The sequence below is a fragment of the Macaca fascicularis genome, chromosome 1, assembly GCF_037993035.2.
Source record: "Macaca fascicularis isolate 582-1 chromosome 1, T2T-MFA8v1.1".
NCBI lineage: Eukaryota > Metazoa > Chordata > Mammalia > Primates > Cercopithecidae > Macaca > Macaca fascicularis.
In genome coordinates, this window is record NC_088375.1 from 175,525,316 (window position 1) to 175,548,471 (window position 23,156).

The following is a 23,156-nucleotide window of genomic DNA, read 5'->3' on the forward strand; positions in this document are numbered from 1 at the left end:
GAGGAAATGATTGTGATCCAGAAAGGATCAGACATTTGCCTGAGATCACACAGCTAGTTAATGGCAGGGCTAGGGTTAGAATGCCAGGTTTCTAACATCCAACCTAATACTTTTCCCAGCCTCCTTCAAAGTTTAAAAAAGAGAAGGAGGGAGGAGAATTAGCATTTATTGGGGAGCATTTATTATTCATAAATCTTCCTCATAAATGGTGTTATTTAATCATTATAGCAACAATAGACTGTAAGGGATTATTATCCTTATTTTTAAATGAACAAACTAGAATTTAAGCTGTAAAGAGCAAGAATTATGTCCTTCTTTTTTTAATGCATCATTAGCAGGCAGAACAGTGCCTGGCACGTAGTAGGTGCCCAGTAAATATTTTTGAATGAGTCAGATAGCTAATAAATGTTAGAGCCAGGACTTGAAATGAACTCTGCCTGACTATAAAGCCCATGATTTTATTGAACTGGCCTTGAACTAGGATGTAGAAAGGAAGAAAGAAGAAAAGGCTTAAACATCTTTGAGAAATGTTTTAATGTAGGTGGATTTCAATGTATTAAACTAGGCACTCTTCTAGAAATTATTTCATTTATTTTTCGTAACCACCAAGGTTAAGTGCTTTCTTTTTAAACATATGAGGAAACAGAGATGTAGAAAACTTCAGTGATTCTTCCAAGGTAAAAGAGTGAGTCAGAAAAATAAGGGCTCAGATTCTGGTTCCAGACTTTCATCTCCATCCTGGGCTCTTCTCATCCATCACAGTGGCTTATAGACTGCATCCAGAAGAAGGCTTCTGATGGGCCAGGAATATATCTGGCCTGCCATACGATGGGAGGCAAGCATTGCCCCTCCAGGCTTGCCACTGAATGTTGATCAGAATGCCCAGATCTGTGGTGGCTCTCTAGGACCAGAGGCACAAAAATAGAAAGCCGGTAAGTTGAGGGTGGCTGGATACTTGGGAATTCTGTTGGGGCTTGCATCAAATCTGGGAGTTCTCTGCCTCCCCACTCCTAAATTCAATAACTAAAGTTCTCTGTTTCTTAAGATGTTATTAGTTGGCTTTCTGTTATCTGTAGCCAAAACCACTTCTAATATGCTGTACTTCTCTGGAGTGAGAGTGCAGTAAAGACTATGGCATTTATTGTCCATTTTCTAATAAACAGGTGCTATGGCCTGAATGTTTGTGTCCCCCCAAAATCCATATGTTAAAACCTAACCCCTATGGTGATGGTAGGAAGAGGTAGGGCCTCTTAATTAGGTCATGAGGGCTGTGCCCTCATGAAAGGGATTAGTGCCCTTATAAAAAAGGCCTGAAGTGGCTCCCTCACCCCTTCTGCCATGTCACAACACATAGAAGGTGCCATCTATGAACCAGGAAATGGGCTCCCACCAGACACCAAACTGACGCGTACCTTGATCTTGGAGTTGCCATCCTCTAGAACTGTGAGCAATAAATTTCTGTTGTTTATAAATTTCCCAGTCTAAAGTATTTTGTTCTAGTGGCAGTCAAGCTAAGACTAAGATAGTCTTAGCCTAAGACAACAGGTAAATCTTCTTACTTCCAGAGTTCTCAGTGTTTGTATTTTTATCAGTGGTAGGTATTTGTTGGTTGAAAGTATCAGAAAAGAACTGAAGCTAACTTGTAAGAATGAGAGGAAACTATAATAGGAATAAGGGGTGTCTCATGAAACCCAAATACAGGAATTTAGCTGAGCCTTGCAGTGGCCTAAAACCAAGATCTCAAATGCATTTGGCAATCTGTTTCTTTCCAGTGTTTTCTGCTCTGTGTACTTCATACTTCTCTATATTTGAAAAAATAGACTTTTTTTTTCAAAGTCTTTGAAAAATAGACTTTGTCATCATCAATATTTATATGTAACATATTTAACCACCGGGGAAGAGGCTGAATCTTAAGCCCAATAAAAATTTCTAGAAGAGTAGAAGTGATTGGCTAAACTTGGATCTTATGCCCAGTGGTATGACAACCAGCTCTGCGCAGATCACAGAAGGATCACAGAGTATGAACTTGGCTTCTTGGGGCTGATCCCCATGCATCATGTGTATGATGAAGCAGAGGAGTTGTGAGAATAGAGGGGCTGGGGAGGCAACCCAGAAACTATCTATTATAAAGTTTCATCTCCTCTGTCTTCTTGAGGCATTCAGTGCTAGTTTTGGCTATTATCAAGGCTAAGTGGCAACCCTGCCTTTACTGCAGTTTGGTCATTCATTCATTTAACATTGAACAGGCTGGATTCCAGGCATCAAGCATGCAGCAATGGACTAAGCTGGGAGTCACTGCCCTCAGAGATCTTATGCTTTCCCCCTTCAGGTATATATGGTGTCCTATATCCTTCTAATAAGTCACCCATTTACCTAAGCTTATTTCAGATGGGTGTTTGTCACTTCACATCAAAAGAGTTTTGAGTAGTAGCGAAATGGGTAATGGAAGTGGAAAGTTCCCACGACAGCCCCCCATTGCAAAATTGGCTGAGTTAGGATGGAGTGGGGAGTTGTTAGGATGCTGCCTTATGGAGTTGGAATATTTGCCATCTTTGTTAGGTGGTAGAAAATCAGTTGGTTAAAGAATTATCAGTTGTCTGCTAAACTCTGCATTTTATGAACTCAGACCATTATTCATAAAATAGGAACTTGAGGTGACCTGGTAGAAAATGTGAAAATATTTCCTACTTCTAATAAGTTATTGATTTTAGCTGATTTGATAGCAGATAGTGAATAGCTGGGTAGGTTTATAGCTTTGTTTAAAGAATTAATTTGTTTCTGCCTGAAGTTGGCAATTTGAACCATTGAATCAGATAAGCAAGTGCCTTAAGAATACAGCCTCAACATTTGTTAGTGCATCGATTAGGATATTGGATACCTGGGAGGATTCAGAAGAATCAGGGAGACCTGATACTCCAAGTTGGCTTCAGCAACTCTGCTCTTGTATCCTTGTGTCTGGAAAAGTTGAAAATGCACATTTAGGGCCGGGCGCGGTGGCTCAAGCCTGTAATCCCAGCACTTTGGGAGGCCGAGACGGGCGGATCACGAGGTCAGGAGATCGAGACCATCCTGGCTAACACGGTGAAACCCCGTCTCTACTAAAAAATACAAAAAACTAGCCGGGCGACGTGGCGGGCGCCTGTAGTCCCAGCTACTCGGGAGGCTGAGGCAGGAGAATGGCGTGAACCCGGGGGGCGGAGCTTGCAGTGAGCCGAGATCCGGCCACTGCACTCCAGCCTGGGCGACAGAGCAAGACTCCGTCTCAAAAAAAAAAAAAAAAAAAAAAAAAAAAAAAGAAAATGCACATTTAGATGAATAGTGAAGTGGAGACAGCAGCCACAATTAGCTTTGCTCCACTACTCCAGCCTTTTGTTCTTCAAACTCAGAGGCAGAGGCCAATAAGCTAAGATTTAGGGAGATGTACAGAGTCCTCAGATTTGATACTGAGAAACTGATGCTAAAAAGTAAGATCCAAATTCAAAAATGAAACTTTGGTAATTTTTCTGGTATTGGCTGCCAGCAAACTGAGTCCTTCATGTGTCTTCTGTGCCCTCCCCATGCAATCAATAGGCCTGGATGACAAAGGACTTAAAAGAGTTGTACTGCAAGAAATGTTCAAGGTTGGTAAACAGAAACCTGTGGTTGTTTTTTCAAATATTAAAACAGCCCTTAGTCCACATTCATGATCCAAACAGAAATGAATTACCCAGGTGGTATAGTCTTCTATAATGAAATCCTCCTCAGTTTTCCTCTTGGTTTTGGCACTGATTGACACTGGCCAAAGGAAGTCTTCCCAGGGGGGTAGAACCCAGGGTGGCCTGAATGACTGGTGAAGGAACAAACAGATATCAATGAGAGTGAGTGGTTCAACAGAATTCAGAGGATACTCTGTCCTGGTGACTCAGTATCATGTTGCTTCCCCTGGCCCTCATTAAGAGAGTCTTCGTATCCTTTATTTGCATGACCTTTGGATAATTAATATATTGGGTAGTTATTATTGGGTGCATTATTTAGCATGTAGGCTGCAAAATTTCAAGAGGTCTCAGTGAGCTGTGTTAAAGAGGAGGAATCAGCACTCACCAGACAACTTGGCTTGAAAATCACTGGCCTCTGGAGTTGGCAGCTGGATGGGGCTTTAAGTTTTCTCCTATTGGGAAACTATTGACTTCGGATGAAATGAAGTAATTTGTCCAACAATAATAATAGCTATATGTATTAATTCCTTACCATATGCCAGGCACTGGTCTAAAGCTTTGTGTTCATGAGTCATTTAATTGTCCCAACTATCATATGAAGTAAGTTCTATTACTATCTGCATTTTACATAGGCAATTAAATGCCTCGCTTAAAGTTAAACTGAGAGTCTATGGTGTGGGTTCTTAGCTATTATATTGTATTTCCTTTTAGGTAACTTACCTTACAGGATTTTGCTTTATTTTTCCTCTCCTATCTCCTACTACCGCATCTTCTTGACAGCCTTCTTCCACCAATATTTTGAGGTGCAACTGACATACAATAGCCAGTTCAAATCGATGAGTTTTGACATATGTTTACACCCATGAAAACATCACTGCACTTCAGATAAGAAGGAACATATCCATTACTCCCCACCCACACTTTTCTCATGTTACTGTAATCTAGCCCTTTCGCTTTTCACTCCAATCCATAAGTGATCACTGACCTCCTTTCTGTCACTATAGATCAATTTGCATTTTTGAGAATTTTATGTAATTGATATCATACAGTATATATTCTTTATTTTCTGCCTTCTTTCACTCAGCACAATTATTTTGAGATCCATCTATGATCAATAATTTGTTTTTATATGTAACTATTATTTCATTATATGACTGCTCCTATGTATGGCGGTATATATCACAGAAGAAGTATAACTGCTGTGAACATTTATGTCCAAGTCTTTATGTAAATGTGTACTTTAAATAAATGTCTAGCAATGAAATGTCTGGGTTGCATGGTAGGTATATGTTTAACCTTTAAGAAACAGCTTAATAGTTTGCCAAAGTGGTTGTTTTTTTTTACATTTTTCACCAGGAGTGTTTGAGAGTTCCAGTTGCTCTGTATCCTCACCACTTGATATAATTAGTCTTTCTAATGTTAGCCATTTTAGCAGGTATGCAGAGGTATTTCATTGTGATTTTAACTGGTGTTTTTCTAGTGAATAATGATGTTGACATCCTTTCAGTGCTTGTTTGCCATCTACATTTCTTCTTTGCTTCTTCAAATATTTTGTCCCTTTTATCTATATTTGGTAGTTTCACTTTATTATTATTATTGGTTCTAGCTCTTCCCTTTGGAATTTGCTTCAATTTCTCAAAGAGGATATTCTACAAATTAGAACACATATGAAGGAGGTACACATGGTTTAGTAGATAGGGCACAAGTTTGGAAATGATCAGGTATATCTGGATATGAATTCAAGCTCCGCTACTTGATAAATTATGTCACCTAGGGCACCTCAGTTAATGTTCCTGAGCTTTAAGGTAACTTGTCTGTAAAGTGGACCTAGTGAACCTATCTCCTAGTATTTCTATAAAAAATAACTGAAACACTCTTCTTTAACAAATGTAAGAACGATTAGAATCCCTTCAATGCCAGATAGTCATGTAAAATATCTGGAGTGGTGTCTTGCTTATCATTTCCTATTTTCTCTCTTCTTCCCTTTTGTACATACAATATATATACTTTTTATTTCTTTCTTTTCTTTATTCTTTTTTTGAGATGGAGTTTTGTTCTCGTCACCCAGGTTGGAGGGTAATGGCATGATCTTGGCAGTGACCTCTGCCTCCCAGGTTCAAGTGATTCTCCTGCCTCAGCCTCCCCAGTAGCTGGGACTACAGGTGTGCCACCTATTCAAATTAATTAATTAAAAATTAGCATGCCTGGCTAATTTTTGTATTTCTAGTAGAGACAGTGTTTCACTGTGTTGTCCAGGCTGGTCTTGAACTCCTGACCTCAAGTGATTCACCTGACTCGGCCTCCCAAAGTGCTGGGATTGCAGGCATGAGCCCTAAATACATTTTTTGAAAGAGGCTTATTATACATAAACATGCCTGACACATTCCAATAATACCACACCCCAATACTACCTGCTGTGGTACCAGTCTCTCACCAGGAATTCAGGAACCCTCTGATCTGAGGCTTCTCTTCTTCAGACATCCTGTTTTTTCCCACCGCCCTCATCCCTTTCTGAGTCCCTCCTTGTTTATATCTTGCTCAGATAGGGGAAAAAAAGAAAAAAAAAAAATCACCACCACCACCACCAAAAAAAATGGTCATATAAAAATGTGTGTTGTTTTTTAAAACAATGGTAGAGAATTCCCAGTCTCTCTGTCCACAGGGGCTTAAGATACAGATGATCATCAACAGCTAACAAGAAGGTTTGTTTTTCTCCATTGTGCACAAAGCTTAGTAGTAACTCTCTGGATCTCTACTCTTTCCCATGAGTTTCCATGGGAGCTGAGCTGCCTTTGCTGTGCTCTTGGTGGGGGAAGGGCAGGGTTGGGAGACTTGGTGATAGCTATTGCCCCTGGCTCTCTGACAAGAAAAGAGTAGCTTCCAGACAGGGTTCAACCTGAAAAAAGGCTCCCCTGCTGTGCAGGAATTATTCACTCTAGGATATGCTTCCTGTGCAGTAACATCAAATATTCCCACTGGCTGCAGAAGCTCAGGATTTGACAGCTTAACTGTTTCATGCCCAGTCTGCATGAGCTACAAAAGCCCCTGCCATACAATGCTGTGCATGTAATGGATGCCCTGTCATGGTGGTGTTCCTCCTCATTCTAATTTCCACCCTCAAACAGGTATTGGGGCCATCTCTTGACGTTGCTCTGTGGTTGATGTCACTGAGGTTTTATATGTGTCATCACTACAATCCTCCCAGGGGCTACTTCTTCATGCCTTCAATTCCTGTGGGGCTCACTCCCTGAGTCCTACCCATCCTGGACTAGCTCAACAACTGGCTTTGTAGAAGGTGCCAAGGGACCCTTGAATATCATAGTCTCATTGAAAAAAAAAATGCATTGTCCTCCTAGTGTTTTGGGGCTTAGGCCTTTTCCATAGAATTTTGGCATTCTCTACTCTGAGGAAATACAACAATATTGTATTGAAAAGGCCAGTGAGATATATGAGACAGCTATTTCTCTCACTAAGTAGAAATCTAGTTCCTTTCGCAGAGAAATTCACAAAAATAAAAAGGCATAGGTTACAAAGGGCACAATGGAAGGAGAAGTTGCATTAAACCCAGAGTCCTGCAGGATGCCACAGAAAGACTGGCTTAGACTCAAATGCTAATAGCCCCACTGATGAGCATAGACTACATGAACACAGAGAGACTGCGAGGACAACTTATGCACTCTCTCTCCAGCTGGCAGGAGCAATCTTCCTGGAACAGCTCCCTCCTACCTCCCATCCTCTCAGTGCTTAAAAACTTCTGGGAATCTTACTTCCTGCCCCAAACCTTTTCAGACAAATGAATGGATTGAGAAGTTACCCTTCACAGAAACTTCAGAGCTTTACCTTCAGACAAAATAACTAAAAAACCAAATAAAATATTAAATTAAAATTTTTTGAGACAGAGTCTTGCTCTGTCACCCAGACTGGAGTGCAGTGGTGCAATCATAGCTCAGTGCAGCCTGGAACTCCTAGGCTTAAGTCATCCTCCCACCTCAGCCTCCCAAGTGGCTGGGACTACAGGCATGTGCCACTGTGCCTTGCAGTAAATTAATATTTTATAGAGCAAAGTGGGAAGACTAGAAAAAATAGCAGACAGAGTTTAAGGCACATCCAGAGAATGAGGATAGGAAAGAGGACTTGCCGAGGTCTGAGAATGTGCCAGGCCCTCCCTGTACTAGGCCTAGTCTCACACATCTTCCCCTTCAACCCTCATGAGAGTCCTTTGGAAAAAGATTATAATCTTTAGTTTATGAGTGAAGGGATAGAGGCTTACAGAGTTTGGAGAATTTGTCTCAGATAACCAAGTGATTTGTACAGATCTAGGATTTCATCACAAGTCTGTCTGATTTCCAAAGCTCATGGATTTTTTTCCTGCATGCTTTTTAGCAACCCCTCTGGTCTCCAGCTATGTGTGCGTCAGACCCTGAGGCTGTGCTAGGCCCAACCATACTTGTTTTCTCCATTCTTCACAGTTTTTCTGAAGAGACTTATAAACTGGTGGGAGCTACCCCTTGGGGAAGTGGAGTTTTCCCTCTCCTCCTCTCCTGGACTCTTGTGGAAAACAGCACCTCCTTACCATGCTCCCACCATGAGGAGCAGGGTCTGAGTCTTCCTGTTTCAGACCTGACACTGCTGGTTCCAGTCATTCCTTCAATCCCTATTTCTTGTTGTTTTGCTGGTGGTGTGTATGTTTGTTGGTTTGTTGGTCTGAAAGCAGCTCTGTACTCAAATTTCATTTGGTGAATGAAGATAAATGACCTGCCCTGAGTCCACTGACAATCCCTTCTCCAACTTAGGTTAGTGATCTGCCCACTTCTTTAAGGGGTTCATTTCCCAGAAGTCTCTCTTGACAATTTTGAATAAAGGCTTTATTTCCCAGAAGCCTCTTTTGACAATTTTGAATACTAAGAATACCAAGATAAATTAGTCGCAGTCTCAGCCTCCTACTAGTTCCCAGTAGGGTGAGGGAAATAAGTACTATCATGCAGTGTTCAATTCAAGAAATGGGAGCTATTCTAGGTATTTCAAGCAGAAAGGATTTTAATAGGGGAATTAGATGTTTATAAAATCATCCCAAGGGCTGGAAGTATGGACTATAGGCTCTAGCAAGGACTTCCAGAGACAGCTACTACGTGTACCCCATCAGGAAGGGAGAATGTAGTCACCCAAAACTGTTGAACTACTGAGTTTTAGATTCTTGAACCTGTAACATACCACATACTTGCATTCTAAGAATCAGAAATCCAGCATAGGAAGCTGTTATTGCTGCTATTAAAACTCTTGACGATTGTAAAACTGTTGATTTGTTACTAGAATATGATGCAGAAAAAAATTCATGTCTCCACAACTCTGTTCACCAATAGAAAATGTCTGAAGCAGCAAGAAACTTTGCTTTGCTTCATATCCTGTATGTGTGTATCTGTTGGTGGAACTTAATTTGCATCCAGCACCTTATCTGCAAGGAAGTCTGGAAAATGGACTTATAGTATAGAAGATGAGGGCGGATATTGGGGGAATATCTAACAGTGTCTGTCACAGACTTATGCACACTATGAAAGGCATGGTAGGTCACAAAGAAGAGACAGACCAGTTCTATCTGGAGACTCAAAGAAAGTGCAGAGAAAACACTCAGCTTGGGCCTTGAATAATATCCTGTAGAAGTCTGCCTTAAAGAGGGCTAAAGGATATTTATGGCAGAGTAAACTTATGTGTTACAGAAGGCAAGCATAGTGCACCTAGAACCATCCTGCACTTCCAGACAAGAAACAGAAGGGAGAAAAAGGATCACAGTGAACAAAGCAATTTGAGTGGGGGCAGGGCCCAGTCCAGGCAGGCCTCATATAACTTGCTCAAGAGCCCAGACTTTCTCCTAATTGATCGGGGACCTTTGGAAGGATTCATGCAGAAGGACAACAAAATGAGATGCTGTTTTAGTCCATTTGTGTTGCTATAAAGAAGTACCTGAGACTGGGAAATTTCTTAAAAACAAACAAAAAAGGTTTATTTGGTTTATGATTCTGCTGGCTGGAAGACTGGACACCTGGTGAAAGCCTCAGGCTGCTTCTATTCATGGTGAAAGGCAAGGAGGAGCCTACATGTGCAGAGATCAAATTGCAAGAGTGGAAGGCAGAGACAGCAAGAGGGCAGAGAGCAAATGCTTTTAAACAACCAATTCAGAGCAGTAGTAACAGAGCAAAACTCATTCACCTCTCTCCATGTTGGAGGGCATTAATTTATTCATGAGCTATCCACCTCCCTGACCCAAACACCTAACATTAGGCCCCAGCTCCAACATTGACCTCCAACATTGAGGATCATATTTTAACAGGTTTCTGGGGACAGACATCCAAACTATAGCAGACAGGTTTTAGAAGGGTCACTCTGGAACCTGTCTGGAGGACGCACTGAGAAGGGGAGAAATCAGAATAAAGGGAACAATTGGGAGGATATTGCCATATAGTAGACTAGACAGAGTACCTAAACTAGATCTATGGATGTTGGGATGACGTAGAGAAGTCCTGGAATATATCAGCAAGTTGACTCAATAGGAGTCTATCAAGCTAAAGAAATTGGGAACAATTATTGCTTTTATACTATGCACCAGGCTCTATTCTATGCACTTTGCATGTATGAACTAAGTAGGTTCTATTGTCAATCCAAGTCTACATATGCAAAAACTTCTGCACAGCTGGCAAATGGCAGAGCCAGGATTTGAAACCAGGTAGTCTAGTTTTACCAAACAAATGCTTACTTTGCTCAATCAGTTCCTCTACTGTCAGGGATAAAATCTGCTTTCCTGTACCTTATGAATCTTCATCCCACTTATTAATTCTGGTTTGGACCAGAATCAGGAGTTTTTATTTTTAACCCAGAAGTTCATGGATGAATTTTTGCAAATCTAGTGAACTCTGAAATTGTAAAGAAATTTTAATGATTTTTTTAGCATTTGTGTATTGTTCACTGGGAAGTGGTAGAAAAGCTTTTCAACAGATTCTCCAATGGGTCTTTGATCTAAAAATAATTGTGAACATTGCTTTAGAGCAGTGGTTCTCAAAGTGTGATCCTGGAGCCAGCAGCATCAGCATCTCCTGGGTACTATCAGGAATGTAGTACCTATCCCAGACCTACTAAATCAGAAACTCTGGGAGTGGGACCCAGAAATCTGCGTTAATAAGTCTTCCAAATGATTCTGATGTGTGCTCAAGCTTGATAACCATTGCCCTAGAGCAAGCATAAACATGAATAATGTGGCAATAGGGTCTGTTCACTGGCCTGGGTGAGACATCCACAGTGGATGTGATGTCAAGGAGGGGAGAACAAAATCATAGAAGGCTGAGATCTTCTTTGGATACTCTCAGGAAGGAAACACTGAGACATAAACTTTGAACTGAGCCGATATTTTGGACAAGGCACTCATGTAGGACTTCTGTGGAGCTCAGAACAGGCATTTCTGGGAGATGCTGAGCTCTTGACTTGCAGCTTAGAAGATGCAACCTGTAGACTCATGCATCATTCCCCAACCCCTCGGGGGCTAGCCGTCCCCCTCTCCCATACAGTTTCTTCTAGGGCTAGAGTTTAGATATCTTGTTTCATCCAAGGTACACAGAACTCTAATGACATTTCACAGAGGATACTTGCCTGGACTCCCAGGGCATTTAGTATCACTGACACCCTAACCACTCACTCTGAGGTGCCAGGGCCCTGGCCCATACATTTGCCCGGCAGCACAACAGCTGTGCAGTCTGTGCAGGATTCATCCCTGAAATGCCAGTCTCTTTCAACATCTTCCTTGAAACACAAAAAGGTCCAGAAACAACATGCAGTGCTTGGCAATGGAAGTGGTGAGGAACCCTGTGGCCTACTCCCTTGCAGCCTGTCCTCCCCCAGGACCAAGGCTCGGCCTCTTTCTTTCTGCTAAGTCACAAAGCTGGAAAGTGCTGAGGGTAGGGAGAGAGCCTGTGCCTGCTGGTTGGCTTGGAAAGGTTCTGGGAATTCATTATGATCTAAACAACTATTCCAGTTATTCATGTGACTCAGCCCCTGAAATCAGGATCTTCCTGTGTCCACAGGGCCGGGTGTTGCTGACTCAGTGCTGAAGAGGGCACCTTGTCAGCCCTCCTAGGCTCCCAACTCCCCCTCTCCCTCCCCTTCCTCCCCAGAGGACACTGAAGGGAAGCAGATGTGTGAGTAAGCTTCTCAGCCTGTTCAGTTTCATTTTAAAACAAGCAACCAACCTCCTCCCATTCTAGTTCTCACCGCACACATCTGTCAGTCTTCTGTGCATTTCGATAGGGAAGCAATCACAGTCACTTATGCATCATGCATTCACATATGCATTTAGCACAGGTTTAGCCTGCACCTACTGTGTGTCCAGCTGATTGCTAAGGGCTCAGATCCAGAGAGAGACATGCGCTATACCTGCCCATAACATTCAGGGGTCTAGTGGGGAACATACATTAATGGACAATAAGGATGCAATGGAAAAAGCCCTGTAGCAGAGCACTTTTAGCTCTATAGAGAGCTTTGAGAATGCCGAGTTGCAAGTGCCAACCCTTTTTAGGTGTCTGGCATTCCTCTTCAACAAACAGCAGAATTCATAGAGTGTGGTTGGGAACTACTTCATCTATGAGAACTAGAGAGAGAAGAAAATTCCAGGAACCAACATGGCACAAGAAAGGGCTTTCTGGAAGGCTGAAGAAGGCTGCAAGGGTGTGGAGACTAAAGTGACAAGTTTTACAGTTTTCCCCAAGGGCCTTTTTTTTAAATATTTACATTTTTATTTGTAAATTTGAAACACATAACATGGAAAAGGAAAATAGGAAGAGAAAAAGAAAATATATGTGTGTGTGTGTGTGTGTGTGTGTGTGTGTGTGTGTGTGTGTGTATAGCCTAGTGTAATAGTTTGAGCATTTTTTGTTTGTTTTGTTTTTCCCTGAATATCTCCTTCTAGGTGAATTCTATCCATCCAGTTACTCTACTGCAGTACATCATACCACTCTAGATTTGCAACACAGATGATTTCATGAGACTCCCCTTCATTTCTGTCTTGAGTTGTTTCCACTCTTTTCTCCAATACCTCTTTAATCTTTGTTGTTTTATTCCCCAGTTCCACTGGCGGTGGAAGGTGGCGGGGGATCCTTAATATATGGTCAAAAGTAGATCTGTGGGTGGCACCCAAGATGGCCAAATAGGAACAGCTCCAGCCTCCAGCTCCCAGCGTGAGCGACACAGAAGACGGGTGATTTCTGCATTTTCAACTGAGGTACCAGGTTCATCTCACTGGGGTGTGTCGGACAGTTGATGCCAGTCCATGGGTGCAGCCCGATCAGCGAAAGCTGAAGCAGGGCAAGGAATCGCCTCACCTGGGAAGTGCAAGGGGGAAGGGAATTCCTTTTCCCAGACAAGAGAAATTGAGACACACAACACCTGGATAATCAGGTAACTCCCACCCTGATACTGAGCTTTACCAAGGGTCTTGGCAAATGGCACACCAGGAGATTATATCCCATACCTGGCCCAGAGGGTCCCACATCCATGGAGCCTCCCTCATTGCTAGCACAGCAGTCGGAGATCTAACTGCAAGGCGGCAGTGAGGCTGGAGGAGGGGCGCCCGCCATTGCTGAGGCTTAAGTAGATAAACAAAGCCTCCAGGAAGCTCGAATTGGGTGGAGCCCACCGCAGCTGAAGGAGGCCTGCTTGCCTCTGTAGACTCCACCTCTGGGGACAGGGCATAGCTAAACAAAAAGCAGCAGAAACCTCTGCACATGTAAAAATCCCTCTGTGACAGCTTTGAAGAGAGCAGTGGTTCTCCCAGCACGGAGGCTGAGATCTGAGAATGCACAGACTGCCTGCTCAAGTGGGTCCCTGACCCCTGAGTAGCCTAACTGGGAGACATTCCCCACTAGGTGCAGACCGACACATCACACCTCACACGGCTGGGTACACCCTAAGACGAAGCTTCCAGAGCAAGAATCAGACAGCAACACTCGCTGTTCGGCAATATTCTATCTTCGGTAGCCTCCACTGCTGATACCCAGGAAACAGGGTCTGGAGTAGACCACAAGCAAACTCCAACAGACCTACAGCTGAGGGTCCTGACTGTTAGAAGGAAAACTAACAAACAGAAAGGACACCCACACCAAAACCCCATCAGTACGTCACCATCATCAAAGACCAAACGGAGATAAAACCACAAAGATGGGGATAAAACAGTGCAGAAAAGCTGGAAATTAAAAAAATCAGAGCACATCTCCCCCTGTAAAGGAACGCAGCTCATTGCCAGCAACAGAACAAAGCTGTACAGAGAATGACTTTGGCGAGTTGAGAGAAGAAGGCTTCAGTTGATCAAACTTCTCAGAGCTAAAGGAGAAACTACATAACCAGCGCAAAGAAACTAAAAACCTTGAAAAAAGAATGGATGAATAGATAACTAGAATAATAAATGCAGAGAAGACCTTAAAAGAACTGATAGATATGAAAACCATGACACGAGAACTACGTGACAAATGCACAAGCTTCAGTAACTGACTCGATCAACTGGAAGAAAGAGTATCAATGATTGAAGTTCAAATGAATGAAATGAAATGAGAAGAGAAATGTAGAGAAAAAAGAGTAAAAAGAAATGAACAAAGCCTCCAAGAAATATGGGATTATGTGAAAAGACCAAATCTATGTCTGATTGGTGTGCCTGAAAGTGACAGGGAAAATACAACCAAGTTGGGAAACACTCTGCAGGATATCATCCAGGAGAACTTCTCCAACCTAGTAAGGCAGGCCAACATTCAAATTCAGGAAATACAGAGAACACCACAAAGATACTCCTCGAGAAGAGCAACTCCAAGACACATAATTGTCAGATTCACCAAAGCTGAAATGAAGGAAAAAATATTAAGGGCAGCCAGAGAGAAAGGTCAGGTAACCCACAAAGGGAAGCCATCAGACTAACAGCAGATCTCTCGGCAGAAACTCTCCAAGCCAGAAGAGAGTGGAGGCCAATATTCAACATTCTTAAAGAAAAGAATTTTCAACCCAGAATTTCATATCCAGCCAAACTAAGTTTCATAAGTGAAGGAGAAATAAAATCCTTTACAGACAAGCAAATGCTTAGAGATTTTGTCACCACCAGGCCTGCCCTACAAGAGATCCGGAAGGAAGCACTAAACATGGAAAGGAACAACCGGTACCAGCCATTGCAAAAACATGCCAAAATGTAAAGTCCATCGATGCTAGGAAGAAACTGTATCAACTAACGAGCAAAATAACAAGCTAATATCATAATGACAGGATCAAGTTCACACATAAAAATATTAACCTTAAATGTAAATGGACTAAATGGTCCAATTAAAAGACACAGACTGCCAAATTGGATAGAGTCAAGACCCATCAGTTTGCTGTATTCAAGAGACCCATCTCACATGCAGAGACACACATAGGCTCAAAATAAAGGGATGGAGGAAGATCTACCAAGCAAATGGAAAACACTCTGCAGGATATCATCCAGGAGAACTTCTCCAACCTAGTAAGGCAGGCCAACATTCAAATTCAGGAAATACAGAGAACACCACAAAGATACTCCTCGAGAAGAGCAACTCCAAGACACATAATTGTCAGATTCACCAAAGCTGAAATGAAGGAAAAAATGTTAAGGGCAGCCAGAGAGAAAGGTCAGGTAACCCACAAAGGGAAGCCCAAAAAAAGGCAGGGTTTCCAATCCTAGTCTCTGATAAAACAGACTTTAGACCATCAAAGATCAAAAGAGACAAAGAAGGCCATTACGTAATGGTAAAGGGATCAAGTCATCAGGAAGAGCTAACTATCCTAAATATATATGCACCCAATACAGGAGCACCCAGATTCATAAAGCAAGTCCTAAGACTTACAAAGAGACTTAGACTCCCATACAATAATAATGGGAGACTTCAACACCCCACTGTAAACATTAGATAGATCAACGAGACAGAAAGTTAACAAGGATATCCAGGAATTGAACTGAACTATGCCCCAAGTGGACCTAATAGATATCTACAGAACTCTCCACCCCAAATCAACAGAATATACATTCTTCTCAGCACCACATCACACTTATTCCAAGATTGACCACATAGTTGGAAGTAAAGCACTCCTCAGCAAATGTAAAAAACAGAAATTATAACAAACTGTCTCTCAGACCACAGTGCAATCAAACTAGAACTCAAGACTAAGAAACTCAATCAAAACCGCTCAACTACGTGGAAACTGAACAACCTGCTCCTGAATGACTACTGGGTACATAATGAAATGAAGGCAGAAATAAAGATGTTCTTTGAAACCAATGAGAACAAAGATACAACATACCAGAATCTCTGGGACACATTTAAAGCAGTGTGTAGAGGGGAATTTATAGCACTAAATGCCCAAAAGAGAAAGCAAGAAAGATCTAAAATTGACACCCTAACATCACAATTAAAAGAACTAGAGAAGCAAGAGCAAACACATTCAAAAGCTAGCAGAAGGCAAGAAATAACTAAGATCAGAGCAGAACTGAAGGAGATAGAGACACAAAAAAGCCCTTCAAAAAATCAATGAATCCAGGAGCTGGTTTTTTGAAAAGATCAACAAAATTGATAGACTGCTAGCAAGACTAATAAAGAAGAAAAGAGAGAAGAATCAAGTAGACGCAATAAAAAATGATAAAGGGGATATCACCACTGACCCCACAGAAATACAAGCTACCATCAGAGAATTCTATAAACACCTCTACGCAAATAAACTAGAAAACCTAGAAGAAATGGATAATTTCCTGGACACTTACACTCTCCCAAGACTAAACCAGAAAGAAGTTGAATCCCTGAATAGACCAATAGTAGGCTCTGAAATTGAGGCAATAATTAATAGCCTACCAACCAAAAAAAGACCAGGACCAGATGGATTCACAGCCGAATTCTACCAGAGGTACAAGGAGGAGCTGGTACCATTCCTTCTGAAACTATTCCAATCAATGGAAAAAGAAGGAATCCTCCCTAACTTATTGTATGAGGCCAACATCATCCTGATCCCAAAGCCCGGCAGAGACAAAAAAAAAAAAAAAATAGAATTTTAGACCAATATCCCTGATGAACATCGATGCAAAAATCCTCAAGGAAATACTGGCAACCCGAATCCAGCAGCACATCAAAAAGCTTATCCACCATGATCAAGTGGGCTTCATCCCTGGGATGCAAGGCTGGCTCAACATATGCAAATCAATAAACACAATCCAGCATATAAACAGAACCAAAGACAAAAACCACATGATTATCTCAATAGATATCATTGAGATATCATTGTCAAAGGAAAGGCCTTTGACAAAATTCAACAGCCCTTCATGCTAAAAACGCTCAATAAATTCGGTATTGATGGAATGTATCTCAAAATCATAAGAGCTATTTATGACAAACCCACAGCCAATATCATACTGAATGGGCAAAAACTGGAAGCATTCCCTTTGAAAACTGGCACAAGACAGGGATGCCCTCTTTCACCACTCCTATTGAAAGTAGTGTTGGAAGTTCTGGCTAGGGCAATCAGGCAAGAGAAAGAAATCAAGGGTATTCAGTTAGGAAAGAAGAAGTCAAATTGTCCCTGTTTGCAGATGACATGATTGTATATTTAGAAAACCCCAGTGTCTCAGCCCAAAATCTACTTAAGTTGATAAGCAACTTCAGCAAAGTCTCAGGATACAAAATCAATGTGCAAAAATCACAAGCATTCTTATACACCAGTAACAGACAGAGAGCCAAATCATGAATGAACTCCTATTCACAATCACTTCAAAGAGAATGAAATACCTAGGAATCCAACTTACAAGGGATGTAAAGGACCTCTTCAAGGATAACTACATACCACTGCTCAGTGAAATAAAAGAGGACACAAACAAATGGAAGAACATACCATGCTCATGGAGAGGAAGAATCAATATTGTGAAAATGGCCATACTGCCCAATGTAATTTATAGATTCAATGCCATCCCCGTTAAGCTACCAATGACTTTCTTCACAGAATTGGAAAAAACTGCTTTAAAGTACATATGGAACCAAAAAAGAGCCTGTATTGCCAAGACAATCCTAAGCCAAAAGAACAAAGCTGGAGGCATCAGGCTACCTGACTTCAAACTATACTACAGTAACCAAAACAGCATGGTACTGGTACCAAAACAGAGATATAGACCAATGGAACAGAACAAAGCCCTCAGAAATAATGCCATACATCTACAGCCATCTGATCTTTGACAAACCTGACAAAAACAAGAAATGGGGAAAGGATTCCCTATTTTATAAATGGTGCTGGGAAAATTGGCTAGCCATAAGTAGAAAGCTGAAACTGGATCCTTTCCTTACTCCTTATATGAAAATTAATTCAAGATGAATTAGAGACTTAAATGTTAGACCTAAAACCATAAAAATCCTAGAAGAAAACCTAGGTAATACCATTCAGGACATAGGCATGGGCAAGGACTTCATGTCTAAAACGCCAAAAGCAACAGCAACAAAAGCCAAAATTGACAAATGGGATCTAATTAAACTAAAGAGCTCTTGCCCAGCAAAAGAAACTACCATCAGAGTGAACAGGCAACCTACAGAATGGGAGAAAATTTTTGCAATCTACTCATCTGACAAAGGGCTAATATCCAGAACCTACAAAGAACTCAAACAAATTTACAAGAAAAAAACAAACAACCCCATCAAAAAGTGGGCAAAGGATATGAGTAGACGCTTCTCAAAAGAAGACATTCATACAGCCAACAGACACATGAAAAAATGCTCATCATTACTTGCCATCAGAGAAATGCAAATCAAAACCACAATGAGATACCATCTCACACCAGTTAGAATGGCAATCATTAAAAAATCAGAAAACAACAGGTGCTGGAGAGGATGTGGAGAAATAGGGACACTTTTACACTGTTGGTGGGACTGTAAACTAGTTCAACCATTGTGGAAAACAGTGTGGCGATTCCTGAAGGATCTAGAACTAGAAATACCATTTGACCCAGCCATCCAATTACTGGGGATATACCCAAAGGATTATAAATCATGCTGCTATAAAGACACAAGCACACGTATGTTTATTACAGCACTATTCACAATAGCAAAGACTTGGAATCAACCCGAATGTCCATCAGTGACAGACTGGATTAAGAAAATGTGACACATATACACCATGGAATACTATGCAGCCATAAAAAGGGATGAGTTTGTGTCCTTTGTAGGGACATGGATGCAGCTGGAAACCATCATTCCCAGTAAACTATCGCAAGAACAGAAAACCAAACACCGCATGTTCTCATTCGTAGGTGGGAATTAAACAATGAAATCACTTGGACACGGGAAGGGGAACATCACACACCGGGGCCTATTGTGGGGAGAGGACAGTGGGGAGGAATAGCATTAGGAGATATACCTCATGTAAATGATGAGTTAATGGGTACAGGACACCAACATGGCACATGTATACATATGTAACAAACCTGTATGTTGTGCCTATGTACCCTAGAACTTAAAGTATAATAATAATAAAAAATTAAAAATAAATAAATAAATAAAATAGTAGATCTGTGGCAATAAAATTAACAGTTCAAATTATTTTCTTTTAAACATAGAAGCAGTTTTCCCATTGTCTTTTAATTGCTAGTTGGAGAAATTTTTTTAATAGCTTAATTCTTGTCCTTTTCTTAAGTCTGATACACACCATGTACTAGGCAGGATGGCTCAATCTTCCCAGATAGTAAACTGCTTGAACTTTCCTTCCTTGTTTGATGGGGGAAAGGTGGCATGAAAAAAAGAAAGATCACATGCTGTTGAATGAAAATTAAAGAAAATATGGCCATCTATCATGTATCAAGCCTTTACATGTATAGTATCATATCTCATTAACTACTAAAAGAACACACACACACATACACACACACACACACACACACACACATAGAGTAGATACTGAGGTACAGAAAGCTTAAGTAGCCTCACTGAGTGTGGCTGAGCCAAGATTAGGGCCTGTGTTGTTGCGACTTACAAACTTACTGTACATGTAGGTACCTAATGCAAAGAGATGCTCAGATCCCATTTTACAGATGGGAAAACTGAGACTTGGAGAAGTAAAGTAACATCTCCAAAGCCATACAAATAGTATGTGAGGTGGCAGATCTTCAGACCCAGGTGTGTCTGAATTCAAAGTCTGTGCCCTTTCTGCCACACCATCCTGTTTTTGTCTTTTTTTTTTCTTTCCATTTTTGAGACCAGATTTCATTTCTCTTTAGGATCTAGTCTGAATCTCTATAAACATGGAATCTGATACCATTGTCATCCAGGATTATGATTTTAATCCATTGCAACATTAGAATTAGAATGCTTAAGCTTAACCCCAAGCATACTTCCTTATATTCATTCATTCATTCATTCAATACGTTTATATTGAATATTCCTCTGTTTGTGCCAGACCCAGGTCCCAAGAAAAGAGCAACGAAAAAGACAGGCAGGCAGGGTCCTCTCTTCTTGTGGACTATTGAGTATAACAGGGAGAGAAAAATGTGAAGTAATAGTTACACAACTGATCCGTGTATTACAACCGTAGAAAGTGGTATTATAATGATAGCTACACTTCCATTGTTTACTATGTGCCAGTACCTATCCGAGGCAATCTACATATATTAACTCATTTCATTCTCATAGGCATATGAAGGAAGTAGAGAAATCAAGGAAGACTTCTTGAATGAAGTGTCAGCTCAGTCTGGAAAGGGAAATTATGTTAAGGAGAGGGAGTTGGGAAGGAGCATGAGTAGTCTAGGACTGTGCTGGCCAGGTAATCCTTAGCTACATGAGGCTATGGCGCATTTGAAATGTGGCTAGTCTGTACTGAGGTGTGCTATAAATGTAAAATACACACTAGGCTTCAAGACAGTATAGAAGAAAATATGTATGATAGTGTGTTAATTTTTTATGTTGATTACATGTTGAGATTATATTTTGGGTATACCGGGTTAAATCAAATATGCCATTAATATTAAATTTACCTGTTTCTTTTTACTTTTTTTAATGTGGCCTCTAGAAAATTTAAAATTAAATATGTGCCTCACATCATATTTTGATTGGACAGTGCTGCTCTAGCAATCTGGGAAGCCTCAGGGAGCAGATATGTCAGGGGAACAAGAACTTAGGATCACGGAGAATGATGAAAGAAGAGAAAAAAAACTGTTGAAAGCAAATGTAAATTACCAACTTTCTAATCTGCAGGTCAGAAAGGGTCATTGCAACCTTTGCAAGCCCCAAATCTGAGAGGTTGGGGCCCACTGACTTCTGAAAATAGTATCATTCTCAAAACCATCTCCAGCTGTGAGCCAGGGGATAGTTAACGGCTGTTTTTGAGGCAGATTTTGTAGATGAATGAGGCAAGAATCATTAGGGCAAAACAGTAAATAAAATTGCAGGAATATCTCAGGGTAAAAGTCAAGTCTTTAACAATGGCTGGGCCAGCCCTCTAACATCTTCCTGCCTGCCCCTTTACCTCTCTGGCCTCGTGTATTCAGCTTCTTCCCCATCCCTACCCCTACTCCGGTTACAACGGCCCCTTTGCTGAGCCTCCAACACCCCAGGCATGCTCCTGACTCAGGACCTTCGTGCTGGCTGTTCCACCTGTTGGAAACACTCTTCCCCTAGCTATCGCATGGCTTACTATCTTAACTCACCTCATCAATAAGGCCCACCCTGACCATCTTATTTAGAATTGCAACTCCAATTGCACTCCTTTACCCTACTCTTGTTTTTCTTTTTATAACTTTTATTACCTTCTAACATATTCAATAATTTACTCTTTTATTATGTTTACTGTTAATCTCTCTATTAAAAAGTATGTTCTCCAAAGACAGGGATCTCGGTTTTATTTCCTTCATTATCCCCCACACCAAGACAGTGCCTGGCATACAGCACCTGCTCAATTAACTTTGTTTTTTGAATGAATGAAAGTGTCAATGGTGATGCTCAGGGCAGGTTTGGTCAATGGACAGGCATCCTCTGTGTACCCTCTCCTCTCCTGAAGAAAATGACTCCTTTTTCCTCTCCTGCAGTTGGATTTAACTAACCTTGCTTCCCGTTCAGCTTTTACTACTCAGGGTTCTGCCCTGTTCTGGATCCCACACATAGGGTCCCAAGAGAGTAAAAGCAGCAGTGAATGCAGAAGAAAACGCCCTGGATTGGAAGTTGGGATTCCCAGGTGCCTTCCCGGCTTAGCAGCAACCCACCTGTTTCCCCAGCTGTCAAGGGTTCCAGGCTCAGTGGGAGGCTGAACAAGGTGCTGACCGAGTTCAGAAGGAAAATGAGGGGAAAATCTTTACCTAAAGGGCAGTGGCTCTCCAGGGATGGTCCTTGGACCAAAGGAATCAGCATCACCACCCTAAACCCACAGAATCAGAAACCGTGGAGGGAGCCAGAAACGTGTTTGCATAAAGCCTCTGGGTGATGCTGATGGACTCAAGTTTGAGAACTGCTGCTCTGGGGGAAAGAAGGGACTTTGTTGGAGCCTTGCAGGCAGGGACGGACTTAATAGGTCAGGCGAGAGGACAGGTCCCCGCGACGGCGGACTAGCACTGGGTTGGGTCCGTACATCAAAGTCTGCGCAGTGTGGTCCCGGCCCAAGTCTGACCTGGGAAGTTGGAAAGGTCAGGGTTCCTACGTGCTTCCACCCCCACCCCAGGAAAGTCCCGGCGTCGAGGCCCTGACCCTCCGCCGGCACGCCCGCCTCTCCTGCAGCCGCAGCCCCGCCCGGGAAAAACCGCTGCCACCCGGGGCAGGTCAGTTCCCCACCCCGCCTGCGCCCCCCCCGCCCCCCGCGCCCCTCTCCCCGCCCCCCGCGCCCCCCCTCCTCGCCCTCCGCGCCCCCCCTCCCCGCCCCGCTGCTCGCAGCAGGCGCTCCCTGGCCTGGCGCCCTCACGCCGCGCTGGTGGGGAGCGCGGTCCCTCCGCCCCGTGGCAAGATCCCTCCGCAGTTGCCCTGCGCCTCCGCTGGCCGCGTGGCACCCTCTCTGCTGCCTCGACTGACTGTCTATTCCGTGTCTTGATTGTGGCCTCTGCCTCTCCCACTTCCGATTTCGTTCGATTTCTTTCTACAGTTACTAAGCGCCCACTGTGTGCCCTGGACGGGACTAGACGCAGCAGGTAACGGGAAACAAAAGCACCTGCCGCGCTGAAGTTTCTCCGCATCTCCCTGGATCCTCCGCTCCATCCCCACTCCCAGCATTTGTCCCCTCCCTCCTCTTCTTCTTCTTCTTCTTCTTCTTTTTTTTTTTTTTTTTTTTAATTTGATCTAAAGGAACCTTTCTTCTGGAAGACCTCACAGTAAAATTAAGAAGCCTACTTTTATCTGACTTCTAGAAAGTTGCAATTAAAATGTACATCTTACCTTGACTCATGCCAACAATTTAAGCTGTTATCAGCTATTAACACCTCGACCAGAATGA

At 42.2% G+C, this 23,156-nt stretch overlaps 1 long non-coding RNA gene across 1 annotated transcript; it reads right to left on the reverse strand.

Annotated features, from left to right (window-relative positions):
* Positions 1–514: 514 nt before the first annotated feature.
* LOC102123708 (uncharacterized) lies at positions 515–22,739 on the reverse strand. The gene is made up of 4 exons (XR_006691983.2): positions 22,632–22,739; positions 3,707–3,826; positions 2,879–2,955; positions 515–901 (listed from the first exon to the last, which is right to left on the reverse strand). It is a non-coding gene; the product is annotated as an uncharacterized lncRNA (long non-coding RNA).
* Positions 22,740–23,156: the final 417 nt, after the last annotated feature.